Genomic DNA, 6,203 nt, shown 5'->3' with positions numbered 1-6,203 from the left:
ACTTTTGGGATAGCATTGGAAATGTAATTGAGGAAAAGATGTAATAAAAAAATATTAAAAAAAATTGAGAGTTTCTCACAAGTGCAAATTAAGAGTATGGTAACTAAACGCATCTTTATTAGGAAAACGGCCCTCTTGACCGACTCATTGCCTCCGTAAACAGGGCTGAGAACAGAGGAAAAAAAAGTGCCTGAACATAATGGTGTCCACCCATTGTTTCTTGAGAAAGAGACCAACACTAATTGCAGAGACGTGTCCCTTGGTGACTCTGAGCCTGGACTCAGTGCCTGGGCTGGTGCTGCTCTTCTGACTACCCTCTCTTTGTTATGTTTTCCTCTTTCTTTCTTCCTTTCCTTTGCCTCTCATGGAAATACACTCACACTTCCTGAGGAAATGCGCTCTCATCTCTAGTAGGCACTCTCTTCAGGAGTTCCCATACACTCTAGTGTTTTCAGATGATTGCTACATCAGGTCTCTAAGGTCAATCTGGCCTGTGGTTCCATAGGCCCACTAGACATCATTTGTTGTCTTAATGGTACCCCCGAACTCAGGTTTAAGCACCACCTCCTCCCAGCACGCCACCCTAAGTCAATAACCCTTCATGTCTGACTTACCTTTGTTAGTGTCTCCACCCTTTCCCTGGAGACGCAGACTGAGCACCCCAGAGCCGCTATGAATCCTCCCTGTATCTAATCACTAGTCTTGGAGAACTAACCTTTCTGTCCCTAGAGTCAGAGGCTCCAGCCAGTCTCTCAACATTCTAACAGTCTCTCTGTAGCTCCATCGTTGCTCTGTCCAGATATGAACAATCTTCTGAACTAAGTTTCAGACCTTGGCCTATCAACTCGAGGTTTGCTGTACAGCCCCCGGAAGCAGTAAACTTGGTTTTGCATCTCAACTCTGGCACTTCTAAGATGTGATGGATCTTCCCTATCTGAATCTCTATCAAAGGGCAGGGGGTGGGGTGGAGCAGGCCCAGAGAGATGTCGTAAGCAGCTAAGAAGTGTGTGTTTGCAGAGAATTTGAGTTAAGTCCCTAGTGCTGTGCTGGGCGGCTCACACTGCCTGTAATTACAGCTCCAGGGAGATGTGGCGCCTCTGGTCTCAGAGGGCATCCACACTCACATGTGTGCACCCAAGTGCAGGAACACATACACACAACTAAAAATAAAGTTCATTGGTTAGGCATGGTGGCGCACGCCTTTAATCCCAGCACTGAAGAGGCAGAGGCAGGTGGAACTCTGTGAGTTCAAGGCCAGCTTGGTCTACAGAGTGAGTTCCTGGCCTGCTAATAATAATAATAACAATAACAACATCATCATCATCAACAACAACAACAACAATAATAGTTATTATTATTATAACAACAATAATAAAATAAACCAGCAACAATAACTGTTTGGTTTCAGACCCTGGAACAAGGGACTGAGGTGCAGATTTCAGGCTTCAAAGCAGACCTGGAGCCTCCGGGTTCTTCCTGCATCCTTCAATCCCTAGCTGGCATATCCTGCTCCCAACCCTGAACTTTCCAGCCCAGGGGCTGGCTGTCCTTCCCCCAGCTGTTCTTCCCTATATAATCCAGACATTTTGGGCTTCTCTTTCTTTCCCTTCTCCCTCTCCTCCTCTCCCTCTCTCTGAGAGTTCTCTTTCTCGATTTCTCTCTTTCCACTTCTCTCTCTCTCCTTTCCCTGGTGACTTCTCTGGCCTTTGTCCTTGGGGCCAGTGAACCCTCCTGAGAGCAGCTTCCCAATAAACCTGCAGTTAATATAATCTGATTTGGCTTGAATTGGCTCATTTCACAATAAATAAATTAATAATAATAATAATAAATAATAAATTTTAAAAGAGAACAGTATCCAAAAAGCTCACTGTAGAGATGAAATCCCATATTTAAGGCACTAGCTATTTCCACACACAGTATGGCTACAAAGTATGACTTTTGTTTGTCTCCTTGGTGTCATCCCTGTTTCTTTCCTGAGTGTACCTCTTGTCCAAAACAAATGGTATGACAGTTCTCACACTCTGTTGGAATATGACCTATGCAAGCCCCACTAAGCCTTCAAGTGTATACACATGTATGCACTGCTTCTTTCATGGGGAAATCTCAGAAATGTCCCAAATTTCTTGTGTCCTTTTAAACTATTATATACTATTTTTTTCCCTTTCTGCTTTATTTCATGAGAATATCACTTTAGGGGAGGCTTGTCTTCATATCTCACCCAGCAGTGTCCTAACATAATGACCAATAAATGAATGCTTTATTGATATTAAAAGCTTGAGCTTTTGGTCTCCCAAGAGTGTGTTTGCTTGAATTACCCACTAAGCACTTTTTAAAATAGCAAACAATTGAAAGAGAAGCTAAGTGAGTCTGGAACTCAATCCAGTGCTACGTCAGCCAACAGGAATGGTCCAGACCTTGTTCCCACTTAAGATACAATAAGTTGGTTATTGGGCGAAGCCACAGAAATCTATTTGCATATCTTCATTTTTATTTTATTCCACTTTACTTTGCATGGCAAGGCTGAAGGTCAATGTTGAGAATCTTCCTTGGTTACTTACCACTTTATTTTTGAGATAACATCTCTCCCTGAACCTGAATCTAGAACCTGAATCACTGGTCAGTGAGCTCCAAGAATTTACCTCTCAACTCCGGACTCACCTCCCAGTGCTGATGACCTAGATGGATGCAGCTGCATCCAGCTTTCCAGCTGGGTGCTGGGATCCACGCTCGGGTTCTTATGCTTGTGTGGGAAGTCACTTTCTCAACTGAGCTGTCTGCCAAGATCCATTTGAACACACTAAACATTATTTTTAGATTGACTTAATGTGTATGAGTGTCTTGCTTGCATATATGTATGTATACTATGTATGTGCCTGGTGCCCATGGAGGTCAGAGAGGGCATCAGGTCCCCTTGAACTGGAGTTTGGATGGTTATGAACGACTGTGTGGGTTTGGGGAACTGAATCGTATCCGCTACAGGAGCAACAAGTGCTCTGAACCGCTGAACCACCTCTCCTGCGTCTCCCCCGCCCCCACTTGAATACATTTAAGTGAGAACATATTTGTCATAGAAATGGGCAGGACAAAATGCGCAGGTCATCTGTCCTAGGAATCAATCTCCATTAGGCTGACAGCAACTCCACCCATGCAGAAAAGGAGGTTCTAGCAGCCATGTGTTCTGGGTTCTGACAGTGCTTCAGCTAAGATAGAAGTCTACCTTCCTCTGGCTGTCTTCCAATACTTTCCTCTTGGCCCAGTTAACAAGTGGGTAATTATATGACATCAGCTATCATGGGGTGGCTGGGACATAAGGCGCTCTCAGAGAGCCATATAATCTGGCACCAAGTTTCTGAATCACCAGCCACAGTTGCATGGGCTCTCCCCACACACTACACCCCTGCTTCATAAAAGCCGCCTTATCTGCGATTTCTGTTGACACAGTGACTGCACCGAGGGGCGCTTTCCTCTGCTCTTCTTTCTTACTGTTTGTTCTCTGTCCGGGCGGGTACTCCTGTGTTCAAGCTCGTAAATGGATTCTTAGGGTGCAAGAGCGGCACCCAGTCACCTGGCCTCGCTTCTCCCCTCGGGTAGGCTGACCTCGGGAACAGCAGCATAGCTGGTAGCTTGGTCAACATCCACCTGGAATACTTCAAAGGTTGAGTCCCCCCTCCTAGCCAAATCACTAACCAACTGTTTGTCACTAAGCCGATGCTAAGCCTGGGCATTATCAGACCTGTGTCTGGAGCTGTCTTTCTCCCCACAATAACAGTCCCCGTGCTTCCCTCCAAGCCCTCTGTAAGGAGGAAGGATCAAATGGGACCCAGTGTTCCTTGTTAAGATGCAGGGAATCTCCTGATGTGACCACAGAGCGGGTGGAGACGGACAGACATGCATAGAGACATCCCCTGTGGACGCGTCAGGATGGTTCTGAAATGTGTCCTATTACAAAGTTGGCAAGTATTTGATGAGCAGCTACTTTCTTCCCAAATGGTGCTGGGTTGCTCTCAGTCTCCTTGAGGCCAGAACACACATGGCTTACCCAAGGCCAATGATGATGCCAAAGGGTATAATATCTAGGACTACAATCTGTGGTACAGCCAATAGGCTTTGCAGGATTGTGAGGGTCTTCAAATAGCTCTTAAAGAGGGAAGGGTTTGGATAGGAGAAAAACAGCCATATTTAAAAAAAAAAAAAAAGACTGGCTCTGGTCTATTGACAACTTTCAAGTGGATTTTTTTTTTTTTTTTTTGGCACATCTTAGCTTTAGCCTTGAGAAGAAACAAAGGGCTAGGCCAGAGGAAAGTGCCTTTTAAACTGTTTCTCACAAGTCTTCTTTTGAAAAGAAAAGCAGATCTGAGAGCATCTTAGCTAGGCCACTGAGGTGGCTCAGTAGGTAAAGCTATTTGCCATGCAGGCCAGATAACCCGAGCCTGCTCCCCAGAATGCCCAAGTGGAAGGAGTCTCCCCCAAGGCTGTCCTCTGACCTCCACACACTTGCCATGGTACATGCATGTCTACACTCACACACACAGTGATAATAGTAAAAATAAATAATTTTTAAATGTTTGGAGAGCTGGGGTAGGGTCAACACTGCGAAGGCAACTTGAATATGAAGAGCCAGGGTCTGAATGTGCGGAAAGTGAGAGATTTTGGAGCGCTCCATCCTAAATGGATGTCTTCATGAAATCAACCCCTCCCTCCCTCCCTCCCTCCCTCCCTCCCTTCCTCCCTCCCTCCAGGGCTCAAGGATCTAAGTGGAGAGGAGGCAGAAAGATTCTCAGGAACAGAGATCATGCATGACTCACGCCAAGGAAACAGTGGCTTGCAGACACAACAGGGCTGATGTCCATATGGACTCATACACATGTGAACTCACAGACTGTTGGCAGCACGCACTGGACCTGCACAGGTTCAAGCCAAATGGGGTCCCAGCTCAGAGAGGGGGAAGAAGGCATGGGCTCACACCCCCAATTAAGAAGCTATCTATAACCCAGGCAGTGGTGGCACACCTCTCTAATCACAGCACTTGGGAGGCAGAGGCAGGTGGATTCCTGAGTTCGAGGCCAGCCTGGTCTACAAAGTGAGTTCCAGGACAGTCAGGGCTACACAGAGAAACCCTGTCTTGAAAAAACAAAAGAAGAAGAAGAAGAAGAAGAAGAAGAAGAAGAAGAAGAAGAAGAAGAAGAAGAAGAAGAAGAAGAAGAAGAAGAAATCTATTCTATAGTGGACAACTACTTATAAGGGGAAAATTAGTTTTCTCCAATAGAGTAAACTAATTGATGGGTATATCGACCATACTTTAGGGCAGGCCCCACACAGACCAACACAGAATGAACTAGATGGTAATTTGGGGCGGGGGTAGATTTTTCGTCTCATTTTGCTTTATTTGGGCATTTTTCTGTCCTATAGGTCTTTTGCTTGTATATTTTTGTTTCCATTTTTAGTGGAGATTTTTTGTGTGTGTATTTCCTGAGATTTTTTTTTTTTAATACAGAGAAAGGGGGGATTGGCTAGGTGTGGAGGGTTTGGGAAGAATTACAGGGAAGAAAAAGACAAGCATTTGTTCTCCCATACGAGCAAAAAGAGTCGCCCTAAAGTTCTGAACAAGTGGTACTTATTAATTTGGTAGGGTTCTGTGGCTCGCACCTGCCATGCTAGCACTCTGAGTGTACCCCATGCTAGGAGTCTGAGGCAGGCCGAGTGATCATGAGTTGGAGGCCAAGCCTGGGCAACACAATGGGTTCACGGTGACCCTGGGTACATCGAGCAAAATTCTTTCCCAAACAAACACCCCTCTCCCCTCAAAAACAAAAACAAACAGAAAACATTCAGTGCTGTGAGCACCTTAATTTTACTCTTAAGATAAAAACGAAAATGGAATGAAGGAAAATGAGGAGTAGCAAACCCCAGCTCTCTCAGAATCAGGCTCCATGGGGGCTTGACCTCAGGCAGCAGCAATTATAGGGGGGGGGATCGAAAAAGCTGGGGGAGAGGTACTGAGAGCATCTGCTGACAGACTAGACTGCAGGGATGAAGGAGAGGGAAAAGCTGGGTGTTCTAAACCTGAGAAATGGGGCGGGGGTGGGGCGCGGGGGGCTCAATTCAATAGCTCAACTACTAAAATTGGAAGGATGCAGGGATTAGCATGACCTCTGAGGGTGGCATACAAATTCGAGAAGTGTTCCATATTTTTTTTTTTTTTT

The 6,203-nt window shown here is 45.5% G+C and overlaps 1 protein-coding gene and 1 pseudogene across 1 annotated transcript in view; one reads left to right on the top strand and one right to left on the bottom strand.

Annotated features, from left to right (window-relative positions):
• Window positions 1-6,203, bottom strand: part of Rnf43 (ring finger protein 43) — a 72,810-nt gene that overhangs the window by 35,051 nt on the left and 31,556 nt on the right. The window lies entirely within an intron of this gene.
• Window positions 6,094-6,193, top strand: LOC115032617 (annotated as a pseudogene).

The sequence above is a fragment of the Mus caroli genome, chromosome 11 (genome assembly GCF_900094665.2).
Source record: "Mus caroli chromosome 11, CAROLI_EIJ_v1.1, whole genome shotgun sequence".
NCBI classification, from domain to species: Eukaryota; Metazoa; Chordata; class Mammalia; order Rodentia; family Muridae; genus Mus; species Mus caroli.
Note: the sequence above shows the minus strand (reverse complement) of the source record. Positions and strands in the feature narration are given on the sequence as shown.